General features: G+C 39.9%; 1 long non-coding RNA gene across 2 annotated transcripts in view; it reads left to right on the top strand.

The window, feature by feature from the left end:
* The window catches only part of LOC125897521 (uncharacterized), a 37076-nt gene extending 30043 nt beyond the window's left edge, over positions 1-7033 (top strand). For both annotated transcript variants that reach the window (XR_007450440.1, XR_007450441.1), the window contains exon 6: positions 6064-7033. This is a non-coding gene — a long non-coding RNA (uncharacterized LOC125897521). The remainder of the gene's footprint in view (positions 1-6063) is intronic.
* The last annotated feature ends 6128 nt before the right edge of the window (positions 7034-13161 follow it).

Here is a 13161-nt window from a genome sequence, read left to right as displayed (position 1 = left end):
AAACTTTGAATGTGTCTCACGGGCAGCGTGTTTGCTGAAGGCGACACCTGCTTTGTATGATAATGAAATGGAAAACAATATTTCACTCAGGATTAGACAATTGTTTGCCGTGCGACTCGCTGAGGAGTGTCGAATTTCTTGGCAACTGCTTCTGCTGAGGTGCGTTTGGGCATGACTCTAAAGTTGAGTAGTGCTGTGGATCTCCGAAAGAAGGACTCATGCAATTTATATTTACTCAGTGGAACCAAAGCCAAAGTAATTGTACAACTGTGATAATTCTACTACTGTTGTCAACAGGATGTGGCTCATACGCTGTTTAAGACCAGTCATTTTCTCTCAGGCCTTATTACGGGTGTTGTCTACTAAGGTTTTACAAGCAATTATGGCCTGTGTCATTGTGAACAGACTGGTAGCTTTTGGCATGTTGTGGGGAATCTGCTCAGCAGTGTGCAGTTTTTGATGGGTAATTGATGTTGATAGCATAATTTGGCTGTATGATGCTTTTGTTAGGCAGTGGCTGTTCTGCTCTCACACGTACACATGCAATTACAGCAGAGTTGGGCAAGTTTCTTGAAAAACTACTGATTACCTATTATCCCCTAGTGACGGCACTAATCACACAGTGAAGGTGAAGGGCAGGGCTGTAGGCAAGACCAACTTAAACAAGCCAGAGACAAAGAACAAGTCCAGAGCAAATTGAGTCGGTTCAAGACCACAATAGGCATTGTGTTTTTCTAATGCTAATAGAGTGATTAGGATTAGGATTGAAATTAGGATAGACAGATATAATCTATGTATAAATAGGATTGACCTATCTTCTGACATCAAACAGGGCTCCAGCACAATTTGGTTGCACCCTTTTTCATTGTTGTTATTGATTTTTTAAAAAAATATAAATAGCCAAACAAATAAATACATTGAAAAATGCAGCTGTGATGCAGCCGCTTGTCTCCGTTCATGGTCACCACTCTTTAGCCTCGCCTCAAGGTTCCACCCACAGCACTATCTGATTGGGTACACATCATGAATAATAAAATGATATCAACACTGAAGTCTGAAGCAAAGATGTGTTGAACATGGGGCAGCTGAGAATACTGATGTTTTATAAACATCACAATCACATCTTCTCCACTGAAGTTACAAAAACACCCAGTGTTATAGCTGGTAATGTTCTGCCGTCGGTAGTAGTAGTTCAATGCATGTAACTTCTGTTAAATGCGCTAATGAACCAGGTGTGAAACGAAGCCTGGACACTGGAAGATATGTGACCAGATGATCATAGTTATAAAATGCAGTGCAGTGACGATACAGACATTTCATACACCAGATTTACCTAACGCAATCCTGCTGTTGTGCATTAAACTGGCACTGTACCCACTTATTTGTGTCAGCTGTCACTCTGTGTGTCTTTGTAGAAACTTCAGTGTACATTATTCTTTTGCGTGAATGCCACCACATGAAATTTTAACTCGGACACTCACAAAAAATGGTCACGTATGCAACCATTGTGGTCGCAGTCTAGAGCCCTGTCAGACTAATCAATTCATAGAATTTGAGGATTATCACAGGTTTTTACAGGTGCGTTAACTGAAACCAAATTTAATCATGGGAGAGTTTGTGAACATTATGCCATCCAATGTTAACTGAGGTCACTCACTAGTGACTTGCTGCAGGTGATGTTACTATTAGTGAACTGTGGAAAAGTGCTGATCTCTGAGCCAGCATTGATTTTAATTTGATTTCACTTTATTATCAGAATGCTTTCTGAAATTAGCCTTGTGTCCCCTGGACTGAAACTTTTTTAGGATTATTATTATTATTTTTTTTTTTATTATTATTATTTATTTATTTTTTTTGGCTTTTGCCTTTATTAGCTAGGACAGTTTAAGCGTGACAGGAGGATGACATGCAGCAAAGGGCCGCAGGCTAGAAGTGAACATGCGGCTGCTGTGGCAAGGACATTGCCTTTGCAATGCTCTACTCACTAAGCCACCAGGCGGCCCCAGGACTCACACATTTTGAAATAAACAGGGCCAAACAATAACATTTATCTATAATTACAAAAACAAAACATTAACCAAAGCACAAAACCACATTACAAACACCTTGTATTATTTAAGACATTACAAAAAGGGGAAGTAGTGCAAATAATTAAATTGCTGTTTTTTTACATTCCATGTTCAACCCAGGTGCACTGAGGCCACTTAGAGACACTAACACTGATTTAGTAGTTTGACAGATTGAGGACCAAAAAAGTTCTTTACCTGTTCAATCTTGCCTGTGGGACTCTAAATCTTCTGTGTGATGGCAAAAGCTGGTATTTGTCAAATAAAATGTGAAAGGGGCCGGATGTAATATTACCAACCAGAGACAACATTCTTTTAGTGTATGTAGTTTGAAAACTTGACTCAAGTGTTTGACCCACAGTCTTGGAGCAGAAGTGTTTGACCCACAGTCTTGGAGCAGATTCTTTAGCATTGTAAAACTGGTGCAATGCGAGAGAGGAAGAGACAGGGAGGTTTTTTTAAATTTTTTTTTTTACTCATGTTAGTAGACCAGGCAACGTTCAGTGTAACTGATCTCCAGTTAACAGCCAGGGACAACTTTAACCCTTCTCGACACCAGACTCGAGAACTACAGCCCTGGTGAAGGGTCCACACACTCACTGAATCCCAGAAGACACAGCATGTAAATAATACCATCTCTGAATTACTAGAAGGCATTTTCCTCCTCTTGGTGGACGCTAGATGCCATCTCCAGCTCCCACACCAAGTTTACATTCCCCAGACCTGTATCTCCACTAAAGCCTCAGAGATGGAGCTGATAACAGCCCTCCCATGAAATTCCTGATAAGACGGCAAACAAACCAATCTCCCTAAAGTGTCAAAGCAAAGGAACACTACTGGGATGCCTAATGCCTGTAATATAGTAGGTGAATTTCACACTTGAATCCCTTACACAGCTTGATACTGAAAAAAGTAATCACAGTACTGCAACCTGTTACAGCGTTACTGCCGATGTATAACACATGCAAACATATCACATATTGTTTGAGTGAGGCCTGAAGCACCTACATGGCTATTATACACCCACACAGGTGTTCTCACTTATGTTGCCTGATTAGACCTCTTCTCAGGACTGTGTGGGCACATATACACTGTGTGTGATTGACATCTCCATCTGCATCTTTATGCAATATATAGTGCATTCAGAACCTTCCACAATGAGAAAATAATGTTCAAGGTCTTCACTTATAATGAGGATAACTCCTTAACTCTCTCTAAAACCTCAGTTCACTGCTCACTGGCTTCAACCACTGTGTTTCCGTCATAGAAGGAGCGGTGAATGAGTCATGTGACATCAAGTAATATCCTCCTGAGTAAATTAGTAATTAGCAAGTGTAACTGAAAACACCTGTGTGGACGTGTGTGGCCTTTAAGAGCATTACAGAAGTTACTATTAAGAGCCAAACCAGCCAAGAAATTGTCAGATGGAAATTGGAAAATAGTGTAAGCTAGCTTCTAAGCTTCTTCTATTAGTCAGCTCATGCCATCCATAATAATTTAGTGTAACCCTTCTTCTCTGAACACCAGCAGAACTTTTTGCAACATATTGATCCAAAAGCCAAAAAGCAATTAGGTGACTGCAGAATTTGGAAAACCTGTAGTCTGTTATACTGGGTTTCTTGGCACCAGTGCTGCAAGGTAATGATCAGAGGTGGAAGAAACACTCAGATCACTTAAGCAAAAGTAGAATTACTCTGTTATAGGAAAAATCCTGCATTTTGATTTGAAATTAAAAGCACAAAAGAATTAGCATTAAAATATACTATACAATAAAGTTAAGTGCTACTTATGCAGAATGGCCCATTTCAGAATGATGTATATTACTGAGTTATGATTATTGGTGCATTAATGTGTACATAACTTTAATGTTGCAGCTAGTAAAGGTGGGGCTTTTTTTTCAATTGCTTTATATACATTATCTGCTGGGGAGCTTGTGAATTTCCTGCTGAGGATCAATAAAGTCTTATTTTAATCTATAATAGTACATTATTTATTTGATATCTCCGGCAGGTGTAAGCCTGGAGGGGATCATGCCTTTGGTTATGCGTGTGTGAGTGTGTTTAACTGTCTGTTCGCAGCTAGTCTTGCCGACTACTGGACCAATCACAGTGTTCCCACAGTAGTATGTATGGTAATTTTATATACGATACATTTATTTCTTTTTTGTTAAATGTATGTGTGTCCCTTTGTATCATTCTGTGTTCCTTCTCTAAATGCGGATGTTTTTGCAGGTCTGTGAACACAGTGCAGGTGAAGCTCCTCATGAGTTCTTTTTTTCCCTCACCAGTGCTTTGTGAGTCGTGGGGTGGATAATAAGTAGAATAAACAGTTAGTCTCACTTGTAGTAATGCGTGCTCCATCTGTGCCAAAATTGTGCTCTGCACTCCGACAGTGTGATGCTATAAATAACCAAAGGGTATATGTATTTCAACAGCGCTGCTGATGAACAGTCCAGCTCAAAAAAAATCAAAAATCTATATGTGGCGGCAGAAGATTTGATCGTGGTGGGCTGCTACAAGTAAATTAATGTGTGGAAAACCCTGAATCAGCTTGATATTTTTTTTTTTTTTACATATTAATGAATGTTTGCTCAAGGATCTCTCACGATTCACATTTTTTGGAAAACTTGTTTTATTATTTTTATACCGTCATCGACTACTGAATCCTCTCTCCTTGCAGTTGGGCAGTTGGGGCCACAAGCTAAAAACAGTAAGCCTCACTGTCTGTTGCATGTCACATTGGCCTACGTTGTGGTTAAAACACTGATATTCATACAAAATTTCAGTCTCATTTTTAACCAGATCATCTGCAGATTTATTCCATACCTGATAAGTTTTGATCCACTTAAGTTAGGTAGGTTACAAGGTGAATCAGTCCCCATTTTCATTTTGTCACTTTTGTTATCTTCGCTGCCGTCTTGACTTTAGGGGAGTAAGGAAGGGCAACTCCACTGACCGCAGGTATCATCAGTCCAGCTGATGTTTGTTCCATCCATCCACACTGTCATGCCACACTGGGAGCGCAGAGCTTTTTGCCTGCCTGAATTTGTAGACCTGGAGATTTTGGTGATTTGGTTATTTTCCTTGATATGTGTGCTTTTACCAAAGCAAGTAAGTCCGCATTGTAGGTAAATGGTTTATTTTTTTGGCCTATTTTAGTCGTGTTCTTCGTTGTCATGTTTTACTTTGGGGTGCAGTAGCCTACGGACAAAATTAATACTGTTTTAAGTCCAATTATGAACGACATGGGTCAATGACTTGTGGCTGTGTTTTAGTTATTAAAAAAAACATTGATCCTCATAGTAACATTGTATCTATATTTCACATACAGTCTCTATTAGCAGGAGAAATCGATCTGGTCTGTGTAACGCACCGTGGCTCCATTAAAAATAGACAAGGCATCTATTTGTATCAGCTTCTGGGACACTTCTAAAACGTGCTGCACTGCGTCTTTTGGAATTGTAAGTACTGTCTAGAGTGGATGTGATGAGCTCTGGTGGTCGCCTGCTGGAGATCTGCACTCTACTGAGTACACTTTTGCAGTCGATAGGATTTGGGATCAATAATCTGAATCTGCAAGTAACTAACATCGCAAAATGGAAGTACTCAAGAAAAATTCCCCCCGTTGATGGTAGTCCACAGTGTGAGCTAAGAGGCCACTAGTAAAAGATAGGTATGTGTGGCTTTTGGGCCAATGTGTCAAATCCATAATAGATGTTCAGTGTCAGTTAGGGTTTAGGTATCTCATTATGTGCACATAAAAGAAAATAATCATGGCACATTTAAAATGTATTATAATGGAAAGTGTCACTTTTATAGAATTAATAAAATGGCTTACTTGCACTATAAATTTATGACCATGGTGCAAATAATTAAATTAACAATCTGTAGTACTGTGTGAAGCCACACAGGCCTTTCTACACAATGGGTTTTGTCAAGTACATCAAGCATCATTGGCATCCACTTAGAAATAATGACATATTCTGTTCTTAATACAGGCACCATCTCATCAATTAGGAAGATCTGAAGCCACGCATCAAAGAATGACATGAACATCAGGTTGTTTGATGTAAACAGCCCTAAAGAGGCCCCCAAGCAGATGGGCCACACTAATAAACGTCTGTTATGTCATGCTCTTCAAACAATGCAACGCAGTAATTTACAAACAATCAACAATGCAGAGGAGCCATTAAGAGAAGCAATTAAAATCTGAGGTATTAATTATGTGACTGCGTACAATTAAGCAGTGAAATACAGCTTTTAAGGGAAGCCTGTTTTTAAAATGTTTGTTACATGTCAGTTCAGTCAATAATTTATAGGAATATGTTAAAGATTTGATTATGAGCATCCAGAGGCTTACAATCACACTGCAGTACTGTGTGTGTAGCTTATTGCACCTTGAAGTGTAAGATAAAATGATCATAAACAACCAGTGGCTTACCTACACTCCCTCCACCCTTGACACAGTCTGCAGCAAAGGGAGCAATCAACAGGCTATCCAATTTTATCCAACTGCCTAAATCATGACGCATCCACCTCCCAGTTTACATTACTGTCAGATGGATAAAGCACACAGCTCTTGTTTCAAGGTTGCCTTTTATTTTACTGTGAGCCAGCTGACAAACTCCTCAGCTGCACCAAAATAAAAAACTTTTAATTGGCCTGCCACTGTTGCTCACTGATATGCAGGAAGTTGTGCGAGTATGTGTGTGTGTGTGGCATCTTCAGAGGTTAAAGTCTATGCGGCCTCGTCATTTTGAAGATCAGTACACCCATTTCTTTGAATTATTACACATTCTGGTTACTTAAGTATAAAAAAGCCAAAAATCTATCCTGCATAAAGGCATCTAATTTATTTTGGTATGAAAACTGTAAAGTGTATTAATTTTCAAAATAAAATATGACACCTATGGACCCTGGCATCTAGAGTTGGGTAATGAACTCAGTACTTTTAAGGGTACCAACCGAATTAGATCATTACTAAGGCTGCAGCAGTGTACTGGTTTCAAGGTATACCATAGTACACTGGTTCCCAACTGGTCAGAGAGGAAGGGGTAGTCATTAGTTAAAGGTCCACACAGTTTGATATATTAAGCGTCATACTTGCTTTGTCCATGTCATCATGCTAGTTTGCTGTCTCTGTCAAGTACCTGTCCATTTGTCACTCATTCTACAGCAGGAAATGGCACTACAAAATAAAAGTTCTGGTCTGGATGTTCAAGGTTCTTCTTCTTCTTCTTCTGTCTTCTCACCTTCATTTTTTTCTTTTCAAAAGGGAGGCTTTTTACACATACTTCCTTAAAAAAATGGGTTTTAGAGTTCAGTTAACAATTATAATAAAGCATTTCTTGTCCAAAAAGAAAAAAAGCTTCCTGTTTTAATTGTTTTGAAGGTCATTGTATCTGAATTGTGTAAACATATAATGTATACTGTGATATTTTCGGAGACTGTTACCATACCATGAAAATACCGTTGCAACACTAGTCAGGAATACCGAGTACTGATTCATGTTAAATCCACTGGTGACAAATGTTGGTACCTTATAGCACATTTGGGTGAGAACGGCAGGGTTAGACAAGAGGTGGAAGTACTGCAAAACGCCCAGAAACCTGGAAGCCAGCCATGGAGCTCTGAGGCTGGCAGAGAAGTTCTGTGGAGCTGGTGGGTTGAACTTTAGACAGTAGACAGCACTCCAAAGCCAGGAAGCTGAAGGAGCGCCGCGGGTGCACTGTTGACCGCTCTGTCAGCCACGCTGTCGGCTTTCCAGCGAGCCGAAACTATTGCTCCAGCGCTGATCTGCCATAGTAGTTTCTGCATATTTTCTTTTCTGTATTGTTTTGGTAATGGCCTAGTATCATTGCTAGATGAGCACACACGCACACGCACGCACACACACACACACACACACACACACACACACACACACACACACACACAGATTGACAGATAAACAGATGGACAGAGACAGAAGATTAGCTTTATTTGTGATTTGAAAAGGGACATGCAGCAGAATTGCATTTTAGTCCACTATGTCACCCCTTGTTAATATAGAGAAAGGAAAGTACAGAGAAAAGGTACCGGAAATGCTACCGATTGCAATTTAAATCCCCTACAAGACTGTTAATCAGCATTACTGTAAGGGTTCAACTACCATGACTTGCTAGCTCGAAGGAAGGGGTGCGCAGTATGGCCCTAAAATAATATCATGATATTTCAAGGTATAATGGTATTCTCAATGATATGACAAAGTACTGAAAAACGCTGTGTACTGCCAGAGGAGCTGCTGACTTAGTCTATTTTGGGCAACATTCAGGGCTGTATGTCCCAGGCAAAATTAGCCAAATGTGGCAGGCTTTTCTGGCTTGCATTAGGGATGGTGTAGGGTCCTAGTTGACAAGATAGGTATGTGTATTTATATGTGTTGGGATGCACGATGTGTCTGTAACTAGGTCGGTATCGGCTGATAATAGTCAAAAAATAATATTTTTATTTATTTATTTTCCTCAACATGTCTGTCAGATTGACATCTCATTGTCATTCGGATGTACAAGTGGCCTATTATTGCTGGCTGCTTGTGATCTTCGGGGTGGCTGCGACTTGTCGAGAGAAAACAATATGGTAATCCAATGATTTGTGGAATTTTTTTGAATTTTTTTTGGGAGGTGAAAAAGGATATTATTTTTTCAAATTTAGACTGTTTTTTAAGCACAAAATTTGATTTTAGTATAGGCACGTCTTTGTTTTTGTAGAGATCATGTCGTTGTTGGTGGGTATCTGCTGTCGGCCATAGTGGCGGTATTGGTGTTGATTTTAGAGATTGGCCGAAGCTCCCAGATGGATGCATCCCTACATATATATGTATAAGCTCTGTGATATTCATGAGATGTAAAACTGATACGTTATTGCTGCCCTTTTTTTATTTATTTTTTTGGTAATTTTCTTTTACTGACTCATGGTATCTTGTTTGCATCACCTTGAACAATGTGTCAGTTTTGTTGTTTCTATTGTTTGTTTTTTTTTGTCTGTTTAAAATTAATAAAAACTTAAAGGCAAAAAACATTCAGGGCTGTAGTATTGGACGCCCAGGCCTAATGATGCTACTGATTCCACACTACTGAAGTCGCTAACTAGCATGGAGTCGGCCAATTGTAAATTGCTTTCAGCCATGTTTGTTTTGTGTCAGTATGTTGTCATTATCACATGATGAAATGCTTTTATCATATTAAAAATTATACTGGAATTGTTGTGAATGGTATGATTTGGTACACCCCTTCTAGGCGGATACCTACTGTATGTTGAGACACAGCAGTAATGTGACATAAACTGGGTGATTCTTACTTTGAAAGTCAGCCTCCAAGGTTGCACAAAGTACGTTCTGTGAGGTTTTAATGAATGAGTTATATTTTATGATTTCTAAATGTATATTAAGAATACATTTATAGAGTTTGAATATTTTTGAATCAACTATGATACATTTCTGTGATACGTTCACTCAGTTTTGTCATATTTATTTTACATCCTGATCCTGTGTAACGTAGCCAACCTTTCATAGAAAGTGTTTATTACACTGTAAAAAGAACAACATAATTAGATTGTTCCTCAGTGTGTAATTTATATAACCACAAAAGCAGAGAATCAAATATCGGTAATAACAGTCTGTCATTCTCTGTCTTCGTCAAAGTTTTATTCCTGTTTTATCTGATGGCGCTTGAGTCATATCGCAAACGATGTGTCATGAATTGATTTGAGCGAGTGAGAAAAAAATATCGTCTCGTCCTTACTCAAGGTCTCGGATGAAGCTGGAGGGGTTGTTGTGAGCTAAAAAGTCAATTTGATCAGTCAGCCAACCACTTTTTCAAATGACAACAGCCTCCATCTGTGGAAGTGCTATGCTGATGAATGCCACACGCACACACACGCACACACACGTACCTCAGGCTAGCCTGCACCTTCATAGGCAACAGAGTGTATAAAGGAAGAATTAAAAAACGGCAATTTGCTGTCTTTTCTTTAGAATGTGCTCTGTGTTTCCAAATGTGCTTCTGCCTTTGGGCTGTGCTGTTGCCTTTATTAACAGATTAAAAGCCAAAAAGTAATTGAGAATTAGCAATTCATCAAAAAGTTATTGGTGCTTTGGTCTTGCCAAACTGGGTCTAAAATCATTCAGGCCATGGGGTCCTATTTTAGCAATCCTATTTTTCCAGCTCAGAGAGGGAGTCAGTAGAAATACACTGGTGCCTGCTACTGTAGTTCTTTTTGAGGTTTGTAATGTCCTTTGACAGAAGCAGAGCCCTATTTAACTGCCTCCTACATTGACACGCAATTTAGTTTTTGCTAATTATAGGGTACAGCGGTCATAAATTATTCCCTGCTCCTTAGCTCTCCCTCACCCACTTTCTTTCTTCATACACAGACAGAAACACACACTCCCACACATCCACACTAACCATACAAACAAAATTACCCATCTGCTGATTTTCACACTGAGGCTGAATGTCACGCACAATGGGATGCCGCACACTGACTCGGGGTGGGGGCTGGAGAGCCAAGAGAAAGAGAAAGCAGGCGAAGAAACGAGAGCAGGGAAAATCCAGCAGTTCATCTCTCCCCTGCTGTTAAAAGCCATTCATAAATACTCAGCCTTCACTCTGGCTCACAGTCACAGATTCCATGCGACTGCAGCGCCTCGACATATCACAAGCAACGCTTTAAATTATCACAACACCAAAAGATGGAAACATAAAATGCGTCTTGACAAGAGGAGAAAAGTACAAGTCAGAAAAGTGTAGCACAAAAGTAGCCTGCTAACAGCTGAAACATGCTGGTCCCCCAATTATAATAATGAGACATTCACTGAGCTGCTATATTCAGCCTGCATGCAGCAAGAAGCTAACTTGGAATTCTAATTGTGATACAAGTGCTGAAACTTCTTCTTAAAGTGGCTTTCTGCTGTACATTTGTGACACTATATATGTGTCAATATGTCATGGAGTAAAGACCGTCAACACAGAAGGGCAAACACACAGAGAGGCTAAATGAATTAGAAAAATAAGACCGCTAAGATAGTGGTTATATCAACAACAAGTGTAATTTCTTGCAGATTTCATATTCCCCTTGTAGTCAATCTATTAAATAAAAAGTTCTTATTATCCCTGCTAGGTATAAGCCTGGATGCAATTGTGCATTTGGTTGTGTGTGAGTGTGTTTCTGTCTGTCTTCAGTTAATCTCAAATACTACTCGACCAATCACCCTAATATTTTGTGTGAGCAGATTGTATGCTTGGGGACCTCTTGTGGCTGTGGTGATTGATAATCGTCGAGAAACCTTTTTTGTTGAGTGTTGTATACCGTCATTAATTGCTGACTGCTTACTTATCTCAACCGGCTGGTAGGGGCAGTAACTTTTCCAGAAATCTGACATCCATAGAAGACTTTGGTATTATTTTGAACTGGAACATCTGCAAATTTATGCCATACCGTACCAATATGTTATGATCCACTAAAGTCAGGCACAATACGAGATGAATGAGTTGCAAATAGCTAATCAGCCAATCATGTGGCAACAACTCAATGCATTTAGGCATGGTCAAGACAACCAAACCGAGCATCAGAATGAGGAAGAAACGTGATTTAAGTGACTTTGAACATGGCATGGTTGTTGGTGCCAGACGGACTGGTTTGAGTATTTCAGAAACTATTGATCTACTGGGATTTCCACGCACAACCATCTCTAGGGTTTACAGAGGATGGTCCGAAAAAGAGAAAATATCCAATGAGCAGCAGTTCTCTGGGTGAAAATGCCTTGTTGATGCCAGAGGTCAGAGGAGAATGGCCAGACCGTTTCAAGATGATAGAAAGGAAACAGGAACTCAAATAACCACTCGTTACAACCAAGGTATGCAGAAGACCATCTCTGAACCAACAACACTTTGAACCTTGAACAAGATGGGCTACAGAAGTAGAAGACCACACTGGGTGCCACTCCTGTCAGCTAAGAACAGGAAACTGAGGCTACAATTCACATAGACTCACCAAAACTGGACAATAGAAGATTGGAAAAACGTTGCCTGGTCTGATGAGTTTCGATTTCTGCTGCGACATTCAGATGGTAGGGTCAGAGTTTGGTGTAAACAACATGAAAGCATGGATCCATCCTGCCTTGTATCAACGGTTCAGGCTGGTGGTGGTGGTGGTGTAATGGTGTGGGGGTATTTTCTTGGCACACTTTGGGCCCCTTAGTACCAACTGAGCATGGTTTCAACACCACAGCCTACCTGAGTATTGTTGCTGACCGTGTCCATCCCTTTATGACCACAGTGTACCCATCTTCTGATGGCTACTTCCAGCAGGATAACGCACCATGTCACAAAGCTCAGATCATCTCAAACTGGTTTCTTGAACATGACAATGAGTTCACTGTACTCCAATGGCGTCCACAGTCACCAGATTTCAATCCAATAGAGCACCTTTGGGATGTGGTGGAATGGGAGATTCACATCATGGATGTGCAGCTGATAAATCTGCAGCAACTGTGTGATGCTATCATGTCAATATGGACCAAAGTCTCTGAGGAATCAGGGCTTGACGCTAACTTTTTTCCCAAGGAGCACATGTGCTCCTAAGTTGAAGAAGTAAGGAGCACACAAAGAACTTTAGGGGCACAATGTAAATTGATCAAATAATGTGTTTTCCGTAATAAACGTGATGCAAATAGACATTTACAAGCAAAATTATGTAATGAATTTGTATACAAAATGTACAGAAAGGTAAAATCATCAAGTTTTGAAAAAGTAGGCCTTTTGCAATTTAATTTTGTCTTTAATGTTATTATCTTATGTATATTATCTTTGCAATATGATTATCTTATATAATGTTATTACTATGCTAAAACATTCTCCAGGTCCTCTGAAATTCTGCAGGACTTAAGCCCCTTTCACACAGAGCTTTTGCGGCGCCCACCGCGGGGTAGGGCACAGAGGACAGGATTTGGGGCAGTACAGGCTCGTTCAGGATCTACAGCTCCATGGTGACCGCTTCCGGGTCTACTTCAGGCTCTTCTCTGCTATTGGATGCGCGGCGCCGAGGTGTTGTCACAG

Source organism: Epinephelus fuscoguttatus, linkage group LG11 (assembly GCF_011397635.1).
Source record: "Epinephelus fuscoguttatus linkage group LG11, E.fuscoguttatus.final_Chr_v1".
NCBI classification, from domain to species: Eukaryota; Metazoa; Chordata; class Actinopteri; order Perciformes; family Serranidae; genus Epinephelus; species Epinephelus fuscoguttatus.
This window is presented reverse-complemented; position numbering and strand designations above follow the sequence as displayed.